Here is a 21,021-nt window from a genome sequence, read left to right on the forward strand (position 1 = left end):
CCTAGATAGCCACGGTTGAGCCACCTTCCCTTTTTTATTTTTACGCCAGACAGGAATGTACAATTGTTGTAATTCATCCATGCGGTCTCTAAATGTCTGCCATTGCCCATCCACAGTCAACCCCTTAAGTATCATTAGCCAATCTATCTTAGCCAATTCATGCCTCATACCTTCAAAGTTAGCCTTCTTTAAGTTCTGGACCATGGTCTCTGAATTAACTGTTTCATTCTCCATCCTAATGCAGAATTCCACCATATTATGGTCACTCTTCCCCAAGGGGCCTCGCACAATGAGATTGCTAATTAATCCCCTCTCATTACACAGCACCCAGTCTAAGATGGCCTCCCCCCTAGTTGGTTCCTCGACATATTGGTCTAGAAAACAATCCCTTATGCATTCCAGGAAATCCTCCTCCACCGTATTGCTTCCAGTTTGGCTAGCCCAATCTATGTGCATATTAAAGTCACCCATTATAACTGCTGCACCTTTATTGCATGCACTCCTAATTTCCTGTTTGATGCCCTCCCCAACATCACTACTACTGTTTGGAGGTCTGTACACAACTCCCACTAACGATTTTTGGGGTTTAAAAGGGAAGTTTACAAATATTAAACACTTCAGTTTTACAAATAGCGTCATCAATAATAAATACATCAATAAATCAACCAAAAAAAAAAAATCAAAAAAAAATCTAATAAAACAAACATTTTCTACTTACCGACTGCAGCACTGGGAGACGTCCAACAGCGTGCTGGGACGCCCCGCCACCACCCAGTGTGTCTATCTGTGTTTCTGACAGCGAGGGGAGGAGGAGGAGGGAGATGGGGGGGAGAAAGAAAGAAGAAGGGGGAGGGGGGAAGAGAAGAAAGAAGAAGGGGGGGGGGAAGAGAAGGAAGAAAGAAGGGGTGGGGGGAGAAGAAAGAAGAAGGGGGGAGGAGAAGAAAGAAGAAGGGGGGAGGAGAAGAAAGAAGAAGGGGGGGGAGGAGAAGAAAGAAGAAGGGGGGGGAGGAGAAGAAAGAAGAAGGGGGGAGGAGGAGAAGAAAGAAGAAGGGGGGAGGAGAAGAAAGAAAAAGGGGGGGAGAAGAAGGAAGAAGGGGGGGGGGAGAAGAAAGAAGAAGGGGGGGAGAAGAAAGAAGAAGGGGGGGAGAAGAAAGAAGAAGGGGGGGAGAAGAAAGAAGAAGGGGGGGAGAAGAAAGAAGGAGGGGGGAGAAGAAAGAAGGAGGGGGGAGAAGAAAGAAGGAGGGGGGAGAAGAAAGAAGGAGGGGGGAGAAGAAAGAAGAAGGGGGGAGAAGAAAGAAAAGGGGGGGGGAGAAGAAGGAAGAAGGGGGGGGAGAAGAAAGATGAAGGGGGGGAGAAGAAAGAAGGAGGGGGGGAGAAGAAAGAAGGAGGGGGGAGAAGAAAGAAGAAGGGGGGGAGAAGAAAGAAGGAGGGGGGAGAAGAAAGAAGGAGGGGGGAGAAGAAAGAAGGAGGGGGGAGAAGAAAGAAGGAGGGGGGAGAAGAAAGAAGGAGGGGGGAGAAGAAAGAAGGAGGGGGGGAGAAGAAAGAAGGAGGGAGATGGGGGGGTGGGGAGGAAGCGCAGGTCGGGGGGTGGGGAGGAAGCACGGATCAGGTCCGGTCGGGTCGGGAGGAAGCAGGGGCTGGGCGTGCGAGGCAGCCTTATCCACGCAGCCCCAGTGAGGCCATTCGGCCAGGGCTAGGGGCTGCGTGCTTCGGGCCCCTCCCACACAATTTTGGACGCCTGGAACTACTGCACACGCGCGGCTATTGTAGCGTGCATGTGCAGAGATCCCGGCACCGTTTTCAGCCGAGGGACCTTGCTCTGCCCCCCCCAAGCTCGTGCTGCACCGTGCCCAGCTCCAGAGGACTTGCAGGGAGCCGGAGAATAGGTACCTTTTTTTTTTTTAGGCGCACTTTGTGGCGCGAAAAACGGGCGTCCAGGTCGGGGCTGTGCCGTTCTAGGCGCGGCCCGAAACTTGGGTCCAAAGAGCGGCCATTTTTACAGTACAAATAAACGCATCCTTATCTCAACAATCCCACTCAAAGAATTAAACTCTTCAGTTCAAAACACAAACACTGTTGCATAATCCTATCAAAACAATCTACTTTATGGGGAAGTGGTGGTTGTTAAACAAACAGTACCAATATTTCAAAACAGAATGTAGGGCAAGTGATCACCTGGATGGGAACAGGATGAATTAGGTATAAAACAAGATCACACTGTATACAAGATGCAGCATCAGACAGCCAGGAGTGAAGTTCTTTAGGAGACTGCAGCTTGTCAAAGATATAAAAGAAGGAAACTGATCCCAAATTCAATTAGTGGAGCCAAAATATTGAAAAATTGGAATCATCACCTGGAAAGAAAGAAAATTCCCCCAAGATCAACATAGAAAATAGGTGCAGGAGTCGGCCATTCGAGCCTGCACCGCCATTCAATAAGATCATGGCTGATCATTCCTTCAGTACCCCTTTCCTGCTTTTTCTCCATACCCCTTGATCCCCTTAGCCATAAGGGCCATATCTAACTCCCTCTTGAATATATCCATTGAACTGACATCAACAACTCTCTGCGGCAGGGAATTCCACAGGTTAACAACTCAGTGAAGAAGTTTCTCCTCATCTCAGTCCTAAATGGCCTACCCCTTATCCTAAGACGATGTCCCCTGGTTCTGGACTTCCCCAACATCGGGAACATTCTTCCCGCATCTAACCTGTCCAGTACCGTCAGAATCTTATACGTTTCTATGAGACCCCTCTCATCCTACTAAACTCCAGTGAATAAAGGCCCAGTTGATCCAGTCTCTCCTCATGACAGTCCAGCCATCCTTGGAATCAGTCTGGTGAACCTTTGCTGCACTCCCGCAATAGCAAGAACGTCCTTTCTCAGATTAGGAGACCAAAACTGAACACAGTATTCCAGATGGGGCCTCACCAAGGCCCTGTACAACTGCAGTAAGACCTCCCTGCTCCTATATTCAAATCCCCTAGCTATGAAGGCCAACATACCATTTGCCTTCTTTACTGCCTGCTGTACCTGCATGACCACTTTCAGTAACTGATGAACCATGACACCCAGGTCTCGTTGCACCTCCCCTTTTCCTAATCTGCCGCCATTCAAATAATATTCTGCCTGTGTGTTTTTGCCACCAAAATAGATAACCTCACATTTATCCACATTATACTGCATCTGCCATGCCCACTCACCTAATCTATCCAAGTCACCCTGCAGCCTCTTAGCATCCTCCTCACAGCTCACACCACCACCCAGTTTAGTATCATCCGCAAACTTGGAGATATTACATTCAATTCCTTCATCTAAATCGTTAATGTATATTGTAAAGAGATGGGGTCCCAGCACTGAGCCCTACAGCACTCCACTAGTCACTGCCTGTCATTCTGAAAAACACCCGTTTATCCCGACTCTCTGCTTCCTATATGCCAACCAGTTCTCTCTCCACGTCAGTACATTACCCCCAATACCATGCGCTTTGATTTTGCACACCAATCTCGTGCGGGACCTTATCAAAAGCTTTTTGAAAATCCAAATACACCACATCCACTGGTTCTCTCTTGTCCACTCTGCTAGTTACATCCTCAATAAATTCCAGAAGATTCGTCAAGCATGATTTCTCTTTCATAAATCCATGCTGACTCGGTCCGATCCTGTCACTGCTTTCCAAATGCGTTGCTATTTCATCCTTAATGATTGATTCCAACATTTTCCCCACTACTGATGTCAGGCTAACTGGTCTATAATTCCCTGTTTTCTCTCTCCCTCCTTTTTTAAAAAGTGGTGTTACATTAGCTACCCTTCAGTCCATAATAACAGATCCAGAATCGATAGACTGTTGGAAAATGACCACCAATGCAGCCACTATTTCTAGGGCCACTTCCTTAACTACTCTGGGATGCAGACTATCAGGCCCCAGGGATTTATCAGCCATCAATCCCATCAATTTCCCTAACACAATTTCCCACCAATAAGGATATCCTTCAGTTCCTCCTTCTCACTAGACCCACTGTCCTAGTAATTCAGAAGGTTATTTGTGTCTTTCTGCGTGAAGACAGGACCAAAGCATTGGTTCAATTGGTCTGCCATTTCTTTGTTCCCCATTATAAATTCACCTGAATCTGACTGCAAGGGACCTACGTTTGTCTTCACTAATCTTTTTCTCTTCACATATTTATAGAAGCTTTTGCAGTCAATTTTTATGCTCCCTGCTAGCTTCCTCTCATACTCTATTTTCCCCCTCTTAATTAAACCCTTAGTCCTCCTCTGTTGAATTCTAAATTTCTCCCAGTCCTCAGGTTTGTTGGGTTTTTTTTTTTAGCCAATTTATATGCCTCTTCCTTGGCTTTAACACGATCCTTAATTTCCCTTGTTAGCCATGGTTGAGCCACCTTCCCCATTATAGATGGCCAACCACTGACTTCAAGCAGTTCACTAACTTATCATACCGTTTGATGTAGACTGGGAATCCTCCAAAAAATACACTGCTTGTTTACTTTGACTGGATAACTTGGCAGAAAAAAAGCGAAGCCAATCTGACCTTTGAAGAAAATTGGGGTGTCCAAACATTGTTCAAGAATGACGCAATCCACAAAACAGGGAACCAGCTATGACAAACGGCACATGCCCAACAACTATGAGCTTGAAAATTATTTATGGGAATACATTTAAAAAGTAGCACTGTTTGCATCTGGCATCTTTACATATGCTGTGATCTGAAGGCTATAGATCAAGCAGTAGATGCTTTGCCCTGAATTTTCAATTTGGGTAATTAACCCATTATGTTGCAGCATGGGGGTTATAGAGTTCACTGCTAACTAGTGTGCTGTGTCAATAAACTTGCTATGTAGAATTGATTGTGAAATCACTGTCATAAGTGACATTGTTTACAGCACACTCAGTTTGTGGTTTGTATTTCTGTCATGTAGTGTTCAGCATAGTTCATTTAAAGGGGTCTCAACCTTCCAGAAAGGTGATAAAACTTCTATTTTGGTGTTTCTACATAAATAACATGAACTGCACTTCAATGGTGGCATCATGAAAAATAGATTGCTAAATTATAATTTTTTTTTTTAAATCAATGTATTTTTTTTTAAAAACAGAACAATGGTTCATTAACCTAGTCAAAACCACACAATCAGGTCTGTGGTGGTGTGATAAATTCCATTTTGAAACAGAGCCAGGATTCTGCAACTGCACTGAGTATTCAAGACTAGAAGTAGCTCGCGGCTGAAGAGGGGAGATGCAGCTCACACTTACTGGATATTAAAATGCGCATCTTGTTTAATCATCCTCAGTAAAAGTAATAATCACAATATGGAAAACTGCAGCTGAAATGACTGAGAAACAACCAGTTTGAACAGATCACAAAATAAGCAAAAGGTCAGATTGCATGTAATGGAAATACAAATATATTTTATTGGAATACTATGAATTTACTTTGTACTAGTGTTCTAAATTGAAAGAAAACAAAGTACATTTTCAGGGTTTTCAACACTATGGGCTCAATTGCGTCATTTTTTTGCCACGTGCCATTTTTTCTGGCATGAGTATTTCATTCAAAGTTTCCCCCTGGAATCTGCACTGACGTAACTGCTTTAGTTACGATTTTTCTAGGGGTTAAGTTTTTTGACATCATGTCTGCGCCAGTTTTCATTTTTCACAGTTTGCCCAAAAGATTTGAATCCTAGGTCGGTGTATCTGGCCATTCCCGAAAAACCTTCTGGTGAGTTAACAGAAAGCAGCGCACATTGAGAAACTGGCGCTGAAAGAAGCCATTGTTTTTCATCAACGTTTTGAGGGAGCCACGAACACTTTAAATATCCATAATAAAGTTCAACTTTTTTTTTTAACCTTTCAACAGAGTATATGGAAGTTTCTTGGATTTCTGAAGTTTTTTTTTTTAAAACTCACACACCACCACCAAACGTCTTCAAGCAAGGCTGGAGGGTCGTAGCGTAGGCCGTCAGAATAGGCCCTGCGCCCAGACACGGGCTCGGCTGGAAAACAAGCCCCGGGGGGAAGAGGGGAGAGGGGAAAGAGGGAGGGAGGTGGCTATCGAAAGGCTTCTGCACGTAGTCCGGGGAGGGAGGTGTGGATCAGAAGGCTGCTGCACTGAGCCCAGGGAGGGAGGTGCTGATCGGAAGGCTGCTTCACTAGGCACAAGACTGCAATGAGTTTGGGGGAGGGGGAGAGAAGGGAAGAAGTCTGGGAGGGGAGGAGGGGGGAAAAGAGAATCACAAGACCTGGGTGTGGTCATCCATCCAGACCTTGAGGAAGAGACAACAAAGAACCTGTCCAGCGTTTCTTCGTTTCTTTGGGTGGAACTTTTATGCAACCTCCGCTGGTGTCCAGCTCCTGCCATGTGTTCTCAATCACAGTAACTAGTGCCGCCACTTCACCCTGTAAGAAATTCTTGTCCTTGCACCATGTTGTATCTTGTATTACTGCAGCTTCGATTTTTCCAATGCTCTCACACAGGACTCAACATTGTCACACGCACAACTGGCTCTTTAAAAATGGCCGATTGCCAACCCAGAGCTGTACTGCACATGCGCGTCCATTGAAATAACGTCAAAAACATCACTTTTTTCCCGCGCATGCGCAAGAGGTGCGGCATCGTTCTTTCACTACAGACAGCAGGCTCCACCCCCTGAGGAAACTGGATAAGCTGCGCAACGCCAAATTTGAATTATACAATTGGAGAAACTTTGGCAAAATATTTCTGCTGCATTTCTGGCCTAGAAAAACGGCCGCAACTCTGGCAATAAGCCAGAAAACGAGCTTGGGCAAAATTGAGCCCTTACTATCTAACTTAACAAGAGGTCAGGCACTAAGACCCAATAAAATAATCCATGATCAGCCAATCCACTATACTGGGCAGGAACAGCTGAAACTTACCTATGCCAGCTCAGTAGTTTCAGTTCTGTAAGAACAGTGTAGTTTTATGTAAGAAACAAACAAAATGGTTTAAACAATGGGTATATTAACTTATTTAAAGGGTCCAATTGGAAACCAGTGCGAGTTAATAGCCATTGAAATAGTCACTTCTGTTAACTGGAAAGATAATCTCTTGGTCCCTGCAACCTTGAAATTACAACACTGGGCTCAGAAATGCAAAATAAGTGTGTGAAATTAGAGAAAAAGTATTGCAACCTACCAAATTGATGTGTCACCTTTTCAAGCTCATCATGAAACCACAGTTGATTAAGGCTCAGGACAGAGATTTCTGAAAACAACGTTTTTCAAATCATCATCAGTACATCAACTGAATGTATGTGGTACTAAACCAATCAAGAATATTTCACAACAGCATTTTGTAGGTGATGGGAAAGTCACCAATATTATGTCTGCAAGTCTCAAAATCCTGTGGTATAAAAATCCTTTCCCTCCAGTATCCTCCCTCCCCCCCTCCCCCCCCCCCAATTCTTTTCAACTGGTTCAACAAATGTTACCTTTATTAACCAACCTAAACTCTGCATTACAAAATCCACCACAAAGTTCTTGGATTCAAGCAGAAAGGTTTATTTATTAACAGGATTGGTTAATAATAAACCAATCTAGATTAGTATCCCTGTTAACTCTTGTGCAAGTAACTGGACTCAAAAAGGATCTTTGAACGTAAAAAAAAAAAATCACATTTTTCCTGTACTTTACTAGTTTAGATGTTGCATTCCCATACATTACAACAGTGACTATACTTCAAAATATTGCATTGGCTGTGAAGCACTTTGGGGACATTCAGAGATCTTGAAAGGTGTGCATTTAATGCAAGTTCTTTCTTCAACAGAATGTAGTTTAGATTTGATCACTAAAGTCACAATGCAATGTGTACTGGGTGCTCAATACCACTCCTTACAATCGGAACAAAAGTACAGTAACAAAAAGGATTGCAGTTCATCTGGCTGGTTTCAAAGGTGAATACTCTCAGCTGTCTACTACATATTTTTCCAATTATCCTGTAATTTTTTTCCACACTATCTGACCTCCATGGCTTCCCCGGGCAGGCCATTCACCATCTGCAAAAAGCCATTAGCCTGCATTTCAAATGATAATATTGACAGTAATCTGTTAAAATGTTTGCAATCAGAAAGCCTAGGCTATTACATCTGAACTGTGCGTGCAACATCCTGCTTCTAATCATGAGCCGGTGTCTCCTTGTTCTAGAGCATGTGGCAATCTCTTGACATTAAGCAAGGTTCAATTGATCTATTCCCTCAAGAATCTTGAACTCCCTCGAGCCTTCAGAGTCAATAAACTGGTTCTTCAACTTCTTATAATTCAGATGTTTTAAGCTGGTTGGTTGCCCGTTTCTGCAATGTGTCCAATGATTGAATATCCTTGCTGTAATATGGCTGAATAAAATTAAACACTGTCGTCCAGGTGTGGCCATACCAGTGCCTTGTAGAGTCATGTACAACTCTTGGGATCTAGCTAGTAAAATGCATCATCATAGTGCAGGACAAAAGTTGCAATGGTAATATTAGAAAGAAGAACTTCCATTTACAACCTCAGGACATCCCAAAGTGCTTCAGCGCCAATTAATTACATACATATGTAGTAGTGTCTAAGGAATCAAGACGGACATTCACTTAATAAAACTGCACAGTGCATTTTTGCAATCACTGATCAACAACATATTTGAGACAATATCTAGAAGCAATGAAAAGCATTATTAGACAGGTAGAGATTACATCAGGTTTTAGATTGCTGATCTACAAAATCAGTCCAAGGAAATTAAGTCAATTCTCAGTGGAGAAAAAAGATAAAGGGGGCACAAGCTTTTTAAAAAAATATATATATATAAAAATATCAGTAATGTGGATGCTCACATATATACAAATAGAAGAGAACTAATGACATACAAGTTAATTGTCAGCAAACTACCTAACGCAGTAAATGAGCAACTTGCTTGAAACATTTAAAAATAATCAATTTCAAGTTGAGAGCAGGATGGTATAGTTTGGTAGGGAAAATGTCACATCTAATCTCAAAATACGACTAGGATGGCACAGCATAGCAATCTGACAGGCTTGAATGGTCTTTCCTCCTTCACATATCCTTATTTTCTTTCAACTAACTTTTGTGTCCTTACTTGTTCTTACTGCAAGCTGAGCCCCATAGTAACAAACGATAAATTTTCTGCACCAAAACAAATGAATTCTATACTGAACAATTATACCACCTGGAAACTAAAGTATAAGACAGTATGACTTTGAGGTCTTGATAGCCATCAGTTTTATGTACTGTAGTAAACAAAGAAAGCCCAATGTTATTTAATGATAAATGTAGTAGTCGCATTAGTAGAAATGAACTAAAATGCCCGCATGTACTCAACATTCACTCTGCAGAGACAGACGATGACAGAGAAAAAACTGGATCAATTTAAAGCATATTACTCCAGATTCATATTTTTAAAAAGCGCTAAATATTGACAACATATCTCCTGTGACATTACTCCTGATGAGCCAGAGGTCACATTGTTGTAGGTATTTGGGGGATGGGGGAGAAGGGTTGCTCAGTTCCACAACTTTGGAATGAAGTTTGAAAAAGATCTCCTCAGAAACACAGCAAGAACATTTTTTTTTTAATTGCTTCCTGAAAAAGAAAGTGTTTTTCTTACACACTTTCGACATATGCATTTCTGAACATCAAAAATGGAGGAGCAGCTTTTTACTGCTGGATTTGGCTCCGCCCCCACCCACCCCAGTGCAAAGAAACATATAAAATAAGGAAACAAAAGCAAAATACTGCAGATGCTGTAAATCTGAAATAAAAATGGAAAATGCTGGAAATACTCAGTATCTGTGGAGAGAGAATCAGAGTTAACAGGCTCAAGTTTCGGCCTGAGTTGCTCCTATTTTTTTTTTGGAGCAACTAGTTTAGAATGGAGTATCTTAGAAATAGCAATTCTCGGCATTTAGTTTGCTCCAGTTCTAGTGAATTAGAATAGTTTCGTTTTAGATCAAATTTTTTTTCCAAAAGGGGGCGTCATCAGCCACATGTTTTTCAAGTTTAGGCAGCAAAAACATACTCCATTCTAAGTTAATTTAAAGTGTAGATTTTTGTACGCTCAGAAAAACCTTACCTAGACTTATCAGGTGTCGGGAACGAGAGATTTTTTTTGGGGGGGGGGGGGGGGGGAAAGAGAGGGGGAGGGGCTGAACAGGAGGCTGAATGCAGGGGGGGGGGGGGGGGGGAGGAGGGGGAGCTGAATGGAGGCTGAACGCGGGGGTGGGGGGGTAGGTTGAGTTTCACTGATCCAGTACTTTGTTTTTTAAAAAAAGTCTGTTTTTCAGGTTTGATGACAGGCATATCTGCCCTGGTTCTTGATGTTAATTCACTGAGGTCCCAGAAATGGCAGTAATAGTCAAATAACATTACAGTACCACAATTATGCACGAATTAGCCGTTACGTAACTTTCTCACACCACCAACTAACTATAGGTGCCAAATCAATCGATTATTGTGACTCACCTATGTATTTTAACATAAATGATTAATTACCAGCTCTTTCTTTTCTACCTGCTATTACATTGCTTTTCCAAATTTATTTGGTCCATTCGTCCACCAACTTGTTTTCCACTGATTTGCTTATTTTCATGCTAGCCCATCCCATTTCCTACTGCCCAAGAAGCTTATACTCCAGAGACAACAATTTAATAACACCTGTCTAAGTCCAGAAGCTGCGAATTAATCCCACTGCCGGAGAAACCCTAATTTAATTGATTCCCTTTTTTTCACCCATTTCCCCAACTGCATCATTCCCAGCTGCCGGGGAAGTCATCATCATTGACATGGCCCCCAGCAGTGCCTTCCCGATACCGTTGCCAACAAGAGCAAAAACCCCACTAGCCGATATATTTGCCGATATATATGCATCAATTTCAGTACCTCCGTACTGCTTCCCCACTGCCCCAGAAACCAGCAGCTGTCTTTATTTAGTCTGAACATCTTCCTCGCAAGCTTTCCTTATTTAGTACCTTTCAATCCACAATGCCAGATTGCATTTCTTTCCCCACTCATTTTGCCAATTTATTTTCTCTCTCCAATTTCACCACTGAGTTTATGAAGTTTGAGTTTGTCTGACCTGCAGAGCGTCGGGCTGCGAGGAGCTATTGCACATGCACGCACACTCTAGTGCGCATCTGCAGAGGTCCCGGCACTGTTTTCAGCGCCGGAACCTGGCTCCGCTCCCCCCACCCCTTGTGCTGCGCTGCTCCGAGTCCAAAGACGTCCTGAGGAACGCGGAGAATTACAAGGTAAGTTTTCGGTGCCGTTTTTTTCTAGAAAGTCGGCGCATCTTATGGAGTTGCGTGGTTTTTCCAGGGGGCGGAAACTTGGGCCCAATGTTTCAGGTCAATGACCCTTTGTCAGAACTGTAAGTTAGAGATGCAACAGGTTTTTAAGCACGTGCAGAGCCCCTATATTTGCTTAAAAACCTGTTACATCTTTAACTTCTTCCAGTTCTGACGAAGGGTCATCAACCTGAAACATTGGGCCCAAGTTTCCACATGATTTGCGCCTGATTTTTAGGAGCAAGTGGTGGAGAACGGACTATCTTAGAAATCGCAATTCTCCACATTTTTTTTTCTGCAGTTCTAGTCAGTTAGAACAGTTCCACTTTGGAACAGAATTTTTTCTTCAAAAGGGGGCGTGTCCGGCCACTGACGCCTGATTTCAAAGTTTCCACGGTGAAAACATACTCCAAACTAACTTAGAATGGAGCAAGTGAAGATTTTTGTAGAACTGAAAAAACCTGTTCTACACATTAAAAAATCAGGCGCAGGTTACAAATTAGGCGTCCAGAACGAGGTGGGGGGGGGAAAAGGGAAGTCATTAAATTCTACAATAAATCCTTAGTTATACTTATACAAATAAATCCAACCTGAATAAATATTTATAAGCAAAGAAAAGATTAAATAAACCATCTTCCTACCTGTGTGAAAGTTCTTCAGGCAGGCCTTTAGGAAGTGGTTTGCCATTGGGACCGAAGGCTGAACGGGCCGGGCCCGTCCCCAGCACCAGAGGTAGGTGGCGTTGGGTTGGGTCGGGGAGAGAGGTTCGGTTCGGGTCGGCGGCATGGGGGGGGGGGGGGAAAAAGAGAGGGAGGGAGGTCGGTCGGTCGGTCGTCAGGCCAGATCCAGTCTGGGGGCGGGGGCGGGGACGGGAGTAGAGTCGGGTCGAGTCGGGTGGGAGCGGGAGACGCAGACAGGTCGAGTCGGGGGGGGGGGGGGGGGCAAGCAGGAGCGGCAGCGACAGGCGGGTCGGGGGGGGTGGGAAGCAGGAGCGGCAGACGGGTCGGGTCCGGGGGGGGGGGGGGGGGGGGGAGAAAGCAGGAGCGGCAGACGGGTCGGGTCCGGGGGTGGGGGGGGGGGTGGGGGGGAAGCAGGAGCTGGCCGTGGGAGGAGCCTTATTCACGCAGCCCCAGTGAGGCCATTCGGCCAGGGACTGCGTGCTGCGGGCCCCTCCCACACAGTTTCGGGCGCCTGGAGCTACTGCACTTGCGTGCCCACTGTAGCGCGCGTGCAGAGGTCCTGGCACTGTTTTCAGCGCAGGGACCTGGCTCCGCCCCCCTACAGCTCCTGCTGCGCCGCGCCGAGGGCCAGAGGACCTGCAGGGAGGTGGAGAATACGGAGGGGTTTTTTAGGCGCACTTTGTGGCGCGAAAAACGGGCGTCCAGGTCGAGACTGCGCCGTTCTAGGCGCGGCTCGAAACTTGGGCCCATTAATTGTTTCTCTCTCCACAGATGCTGCCCAATCTGCTGAGTATTTCCAGCATTTTCTGTTTTTATATTATATAAATAAGAAATTTGCATCTTTCCTTCACCAAATATCTCTGCAACAGTAGTTAGTGTTAACAAGACATTCAACTTAAAAATAAATGTAAAATTACTAATTTTATTCAAAGCCTTCCTCCAAACTTGATTATTGGTAAGGTCACTGCAGAACTTGTTACTGTTTACATAAATATTGGTGATTTCAGCTTGGAGATAAACATAAAATAAATTCAGCTGCACACCATCTGACTTGACTAGTTCAAATATTGGTTATCCTACAGCTTACCTCGTTAAAAAGCTTGTTCACAGATACAAAAATTAATTCAAAAAACAAGTGGAATGTTAGCCTTAATCTCAAGAGGGCATGAATACAAAGGGTAGGAGTTGATGCTTCAGTTGTAGAGTGTTGGTCAGACCCAATCTGAAATATTGTTTTCAGTTTTGGGCATAACACCTCAGGAAGGATATATTGGCCTCGGAAGGGGTAAAGTGCAGATGCACTAGGATACCAGGGCTTAAAGGATTAAATTATGAAGACAGATTAGAGTGTATAAATTTGGCTTGTGTTCCCTTGAGTTTAGAACATTGAGGGATGATCTAATCGGGGTGTTTAAATGATCGAGAATCAATAAGGTAGACACAGAGCATATTTCTCTGGTGAGAGAACAAGGGCACAATCTTATAATTAGAGCTAGGCCATTTAGGAATTAAATCAGGTGGTGTTTTCCACCCCTCTCCCCACCACCCCCCATGCAAAAGGAAGAAACCTGGAAATCTCTTTTCCCCACACACCCGCCCCACCCCCCAAAACATTGTTGTACTGAGTCAATTGAAATTTTCAATGGATATGGATCAAGGGGGGGGAGGGGGGGGGTTAAATGGACAAGTTGCAGGTCAGCCAAGATCTGATTGATTGGCAGAACAGTCACAAGGTACTGAATGGCCTACTCCTATGTTCCATCAATACACAGGAAGCATTATATTACAAATTTATTTCCAAAGTAGATCCTTAAGCTTAGTGGAGATAGCAACCAAATAAATTGCTAAATATTTAGAGAGTGATATGTTGGTTCACCTTTCCCCCTTTTTTAAAATCAGACATTCTGGCCAAAATTCACCCCTCAACCAATCGCACCAAAAAACAGCACATTTCATTGTTGTCAGAGGGACTCTTGAGCCAAAATTGGCTGCTGTTTGCGCCTACAAAAAGTAACTACACTTCAAAAATAATTTATTGGCTGTAAAGTGCTTTGGGATGTCCTGAGAATGTGAAAGGCACTATAGAAATGCAAGATCTTTCTTGAGATACAATAACTTTACCCATCACCAAGAACCTCGTTAGTGTTGGAAGTAAAAGCATTAAAAAAGTTCAACACTGTGCACTGGTCACTGACATGGAATTTTTACCAATCATTATTGATTGGTCTGGTAACTGCTATGAAATTACATCCCACAAAGATTCCTGTTCGATTCAGAGCTGAATTTCACATCCCAATTCCCATCCACACATCTAATCCTGCACTCCGCCCCCCTGGCCTGTTAACGTCTCAGCACTCCAGACAAGGGGATCCCCATTAAGGTCCGCTGCACTGAATTCAAAGATCATACAACCCAAAGTTCTCGACAGAGGGATTGCGAGATGCCTGTGCGGAGCTTACTTCGGGGCCAGCAGCGAATGCCTTCACTTCACTGCTGATCTCAAATTCAGGACCATAAAAAGACTTGACTTAGAAACATAGAAATTAGGTGCAGGAGTAGGCTATTTGGCCCCTCGAGCCTGCACCGCCATTCAGTAAGATCATGGCTGATCATTCAACATCAGTACCCCTTTCCTGCTTTCTCTCCATACCTCTTGATCCCTTTGGCTGTAAGGGCCATATCTAACTCTCTTTTGAATATATCTAATGAACTGGCCTCAACAACTCTCTGCGGTAAAGAATTCCACAGGTTACCCACTCTGAAGAAGTTTCTCCTCATCTCGGTCCTAAATGGCTTACCCCTTATTCTTAGACTATGACCCCTGGTTCTGGAACTCCCCAGCAACGGGAACATTCTTCCTGCCTTTAATCTGTCCAATCCCGTCAGTATTTTATATGTTTCTATGAGATCCCCTCTCATTCTTCTGAACTCCAGTGGATACAAGCCCAGTTGATCCAGTCTCTTCTCATATGTCAGTCCTGCCATCACAGGAATCAATCTGATGAACCTTCGCTGCACTCCCTCAATAGCAAGAACGTCCTTCCTGAGATTAGGAGACCAAAACGGAGCACAATATTCCAGGTGTGGCCTCACCAAGGCTCTGTACAACTGTAGTAAGACCTCCCTGCTCCTATATTCAAATCCCCCAGCTATGAAGGCCAACATGCCATTTGCCTTCTTCACCGCCTGCTGTACCTACATGCCAAACTTCAATGACTGATGTACCATGACACCCAGGTCTCGTTGCACCTCCCCTTTTCCTAATCTGTCTCCATTCAGATAATATTCTGTCTTCCTGTTTTTGCCACCAAAGTGGAAAACCTCACATTTTTCCATATTATACTACACCTGCCATGCATTTGCCCACTCACCTAACCTGTCCAAGTCACCCTGCAGCCTCTTAGCCTCCTCAAACATCCTTCTCACTGGCTTCCCGAGGTTCATCTGGTTATTTAAAACATCAGTCAGCATCCTGTCCCACACTAAGTCAATTTACTAGTCAGCCTCTAGTGCATCATTGAAATCTATTCCCACAGCTTCATTATAAACAAGACCAAGGATTTCAAAGTATTCTACGGCCTCACCTTACACTCCCTTTCCAAACTTCTCCAGCCCGACACAGCAGTCTGTGCCCTTCAGTCCTCTCACTCTGGACTTCTCTAAATCACCCTCTCCCAGCATTCTTTCCTTGGTGGCAGAACTTTCAGCCATCTCTAGGTCCTAACCCCACCTTTAAAAACCTCCTCACAGTCTCGCATGCCGACAATGTAGTCAACTCTCCCTTTTAAAAAAAAAACGATTGCACTGTCCATTCTTTCCTATATGAAATGCATTGGAAAAGTAAGCAGCTGTGGTTAACAGCAGGGCAGACTCATCTGAATCATTGATTTGTACTGGCACTGCTCCACCTCTGTGGAGAAGAGTACTTCCATTGAAAAATTTTTTTAAATACTTTATAAAAAAATGTAAAACACCAATAAATGTAGTGCAGAGGCACTCATCATATAGTTACTACGCCCTATGACAGCTAATCGTAGAAGCAAACAATTGCAACATCAGTCATGGGTTACATCATTGGTCCCAGTTGCACAAATTGGATAGGGCACCATCGCCCTTCGGAGAACAAATGCAAATACTGTCAGCATTCTCACTTCCCTCCCCTTTCAGACTGATGATAGTCAGGACTGTACTTCTTGAAAGTGTTAAGCCAAAATATCTTATTTCAATTTTAAAAACAGTGAGCTCTCGTGGATTTATCAGTTATAAATACTAGGGAAAAAAAAAACTATCTGGCCCATTCAGCTTACTCCATCTGAAATCTACTTTAATGTTGAACATGTATTTCATTCTACCTTCCCTTTGTTTTACTAAATACTATATCCTTCCATACGCCTACTAGTCAGAAATTTGGCCAGTTTCATTTCTGAAAAGACCAAGAAATTCTGTGCACATCGCTATTAATGGCTGGTGCTTTTCCCACATTACAACAGTGACTACACTCCAAAAGTACTTCATTGGCTGTAAAGCGCTTTGAGACGTCTGGTGGTCGTGAAAGGCGCTATATAAATGCAAGTCTTTCCTTATGAGAGGATAATAAAAATTGTTGGAGAATATACACAAATCTACAATCATGCTTTTAGTAAACAATGCCTTAGTAGGAGACTTAATTCAGCCTTTGATTAATTACCTCAATCTTCAGGAATTATCTTTGGTAACTGACGGTATGCTGCTGTCTTTGCTCCATACACAACTAAAAATGGAAGACTGATTTTTGCTGCAGTACAAAGAATGTAGTCCTCACAAAAGTCTCTAAAAATGATCAATGTCCTGTGAAATAAAAATTCAAATTGCAATCTTTCTTTTCCTGCCAAAACTTTAGTTCCAAAGATTTGTGTGCATATTTGAGAATCAAGCAAGGAACGTACAGCAAACAGTATATGCTAATATCATGTGAAATGCGTGCGATAAACAGGTAATTTCAGGAATTTTTCCCGAGGTATGAAAAATCTTTTGTTAAACTAATCCACCACCCAAAAGAATACAGGAATTTAATCGGTGGAAATTAGTGAAAGTAATGTTATCGATGCCTAAATAAAATATACTGGATCCAACAGGTTAGGTCAGTTGACCCTGTCTTTATAGAAAGAACTTGGACTTGTATAGCCATTCAACATGTCATAAGAACATAAGAACTAGGAGCAGGAGTAGGCCATATGGCCCCTCGAGTCTGCTCTGCCATTTAATACGATCATGGCTGATCCGATCATGGACTTAGGTCCACTTCCCTGCCCGGTCCCCATAACCCCTTATCGTTTAAGAAACTGTCCATTTCTGTCTTAAATTTGTTCAATGCTTCCACAGCTCTCTGAGGCAGCGAATTCTACAGATTTAAAATAGCCAATGCTGTACTTTTGAAATATAGTTACTGTTAAGCAGGCAAATATGGAAGCTAATATGCACCAAGCAAGATAAATAACTTGCGTTTATAGAGTGTCTTTCGCTACCTCAGGCGCCCCAAATGCCTTCCAGCCAATAAATTACTCTTGAAGTGAAGTCACTGTTATGTAGGGAAACAGCTGTGAAGTAAATGACCAACTAAACAGTTTTAGTGCTGTTATTTTGAGGTATAAATATTGGTCAGGACACCAGGAACATAACCCTGCTCTTCTTCGATCTTTTACATCCAACTGAGAGGGCAAACGGGTTCTCAGTTTAGCATCTCATCTGAAAGACGGCACCGCCAACAGTGCAGCACTCCTTCTGTAATGCACTGAAATATCAGTCTAGATAAGTTCAAGTATGTAATAGAGTTTGCTCAGGCAACTTTGGGTCAGAGGTGGTAGTGCTATTAACTGTAGAGATATCTAGTATACACTGATCTTTGAAGAATTGATGGAACAAAAGAGACAAACAGGATTATAGTATATTAGTGTAGGAACACTGAATACAAAGGCAAGGAGACGATGTGCAATCTGCAAAAGACATTAGTTTGAGTACTATGTGCATCCATTATAAAGTAGTCAGGTATCTCAGATTTAGATACAGATTAAAGATTCAACAATGTGCCTCACTCCCAACCCCAGAGAAACACTCCACCAGTGTGGCATTTTTCCCATTTCCCACACCAACACCAAGCTCCTCCGCCCCCATATAGCCGCTCTGATGCTTAAAATTTGCAATAAAAAAAGCTACTGACAGCAGCCTAATTTACAAATAAATGCAGGTTATGCCATACAGCTCTACCGCTCCAAGCCTTATACCAAGGATAAGCTACAGTCTATCTTAATTTGGAGAGTTAAGCTATGTTATTTACATTGCGTAATTTTAAGTTTTGGATAACTTCATTGCTAATTTAAAACTTTTAGCTTTGCTGTAATAAGTTTCTTAGTGACTCAGACTTCATACCAGAACAGTGCACTCAAATGCTCCAGGATGACTGTGCAGGTTTTACTATCTGCTATACAAGACAAAGCATTAATCTTCATAATATGGTGACAACAACAACTAGGGAGTATCACCACCACCTTCTCAAGGGCAATTAGGGATGGGCAATAAATGCCGGCCTTTCCAGCGGCACCCACATCCTATGAACAAATAATTTTTTTTAAATACCCCCATCCCAGGAATCAGTCCAGTGGATCTTTGTTGCACTCCCTCCAAAGCATATATCCTTTCTTAAATAAAGACGACCAAAATTGTGCACACTACTCCAGGGTGTGGTCCCAGCAAGGCCCTAGATAATTGCATTAAGACTTCTTTACTCTTTTACTCCAATCCCTTTGTAAGAAAGGCTCACATACCATTTGTTTTCCTAATTGCTTGCTATACCGGCAGGTTGATTTCCTGTGATTCGTGTACAAGGACACCAAGGTCCCTCTGAATACCAACAGTTCACAATCTCTCACCATTTAAAAAAATATTCTGTTTTTCTATTTTTCCTAACAAAGTGGGTAACTTCACATTATAGTCCATCTGCCATATTATTTCCCACTCACTTAACCTGCCTATATCTCTTTGCATCCTCCTCAGTGCTTTCTTTCTTACCTAGCTTTGTATTATCAGCATACTTGGATACATTACACTTGGTCCCCTCATCTAAGTCATTGCTTTAGCTTGAAAATAGCTGAGGTCCAAGCACTGATCCTTGTGGTAGCCTGCCAACCCGAAAATGACCAGTTTGTTCCTAATCTCTGCTTCCTGTCCGTTAACCAATCTCAATCCATGCTAATATATTACCTAAAATGCTTTTTGAAAACACAAATACACTATACCATTGGTCTACTTACAACCCTACAACCTCAAAAAATGATTATATTTGCCAAACACGATTTCTCTTTCATAGACGGCACTGTCGGATGAGACGTTAAACCAAAGCCTGGTCTGCCCTCTCAGGTGGACGTAAAAGATCCCACAGCCACTATTGCGAAGAGCAGTGGAGTTATCCCCTGGTGTCCCGGGGCCAATATTTATCCCTCAACAATCATTAAGTACAGATTATCTGGTAATTATCACATTGCTGTTTGTGGGCGCTTGCTGTGCACAAATTAGTGCTGGGTTTCCTACATTACAACAGTGACTACACTCCAAAATGTACCTCATTGGCTGTAAAGCACTTTGGGATGTCCAGTGGTCGTGAAAGGCACTATATAAATGCAACTCTTTCTTTTCTTTTGCCCCTAATGCGCATCAAAGTCCCACCTTCAATGACACTTACACTCACTAGATCAGGGGCTGCCACCCAGGGCCCCCGTAGGCCTTCTATGACAATGCTGTTCACGTTGGCACTCAACCAAGATTCATTCCCGAGACTGTGAGCCATTATTGACCTCAGCTGGGCAGCCTGGTAGTGAACAGCATTAAAGAAGTGACCATGCTCGACTAGCTCCGATGGGCGGGCCACATCGTTCGCATGCCTGACACGGGACTCCCAAAATAAACGCTCTACTCAGAGCTCCGACACAGCAAGTGAGCCCCAGGTAGGCAGAGGAAATGCTTCAAGGGCACCCTCAAAGCATCCTTGAAAAAAGTGCAGCATCCCCACCGACACCTGGGTGGTCCCTGGCCCAAGACCGCTCAAAATGGAGGAGAAGCATCCGGGAAGGCGCCAATACCTCGACTCTCTTCACCGGGAGCAAGCGGAAGCCAAGCACAAACAGCGCATGACAACCCAAGCACCCCACCCACTCGTCCCTTCAACCACCGTCTGCCCCACTTGTGACAGAGACTATAGGTCCCACACTGGTCTCATCAGTCACCTGAGAACTCAGTAGTGTGTGAGCAAGTCTTCCTCGACTACGAGGGACTGCCTAAGATAAGATAAGATAGTAGAATATTTCCTACTACTGATGTCAGGGTAACTGGTTTATAGTACCCAGTTTTTCTCTCCCCCTCCTTTCTTGAATAGTGGGGTTATAATTGCTACCTTCCAACCTGTGGGGCCCGTTCTAGAATCTAGGGAATTTGGGAAGATCAAAACTAATGCTCCACTATCTCTGTAACCACCTCTTAATTCCTTGCAGGGTTGGGGCAGCTGTACCCAAAGTAATTAGCAGAAATCAGACTTCTGCAGGAGTGGAATGTAGGAGGGCCACAGCAAAGTTAGTTGGAGACTGGGACAGCTAGCAGGAGTCAAGAAGGTGGTGGTATGTGCAGTAACAGAAGCTTAGCAGAGCACAAATTAACCAGTGCTCCCAAGTGAGAGCAGGAAAATGGATTTCTAAGAGAATACACAGTAGCATAGAAAAAAAGAGGATATAAACACGAAGAGACTAGAGATTTTAAAGTAGAGCAAGTTTGTTTTTGCAATCAAACTAATATGGATAATACAGCAATTGCTCAGACTTTAGTCCCGTGAAGACAAAGGGTAAAAAAGAAAAAACATTTTAAGTACAGGTACAATGAAAAAAACAACGGCACCTTTGTTTATAAAGCACCTTTAACATAATAAGAATTCCAAGAAACATCACAAGGAAAATATACAGAGAAAGGAAAGGAGAGATTAGAAGGGGTGACCAAAAGCTTGATAATTTAAAAA

General features: G+C 43.3%; 1 protein-coding gene across 8 annotated transcripts in view; it reads right to left on the reverse strand.

Annotated features, from left to right (window-relative positions):
• Positions 1–21,021, reverse strand: part of sgms1b (sphingomyelin synthase 1b) — a 163,056-nt gene that overhangs the window by 81,240 nt on the left and 60,795 nt on the right. For 6 of the 8 annotated variants that reach the window (XM_070876884.1, XM_070876881.1, XM_070876883.1 and 3 more), the window contains one exon: positions 7,170–7,238. The exons of the other annotated variants lie outside the window; for them this stretch is intronic. The gene's annotated coding sequence lies outside the window, so the exon portion shown is untranslated. The remainder of the gene's footprint in view (positions 1–7,169; positions 7,239–21,021) is intronic. 8 annotated transcript variants of the gene reach the window in all.

Source organism: Pristiophorus japonicus, chromosome 3 (genome assembly GCF_044704955.1).
Source record: "Pristiophorus japonicus isolate sPriJap1 chromosome 3, sPriJap1.hap1, whole genome shotgun sequence".
Lineage (NCBI taxonomy): Eukaryota > Metazoa > Chordata > Chondrichthyes > Pristiophoridae > Pristiophorus > Pristiophorus japonicus.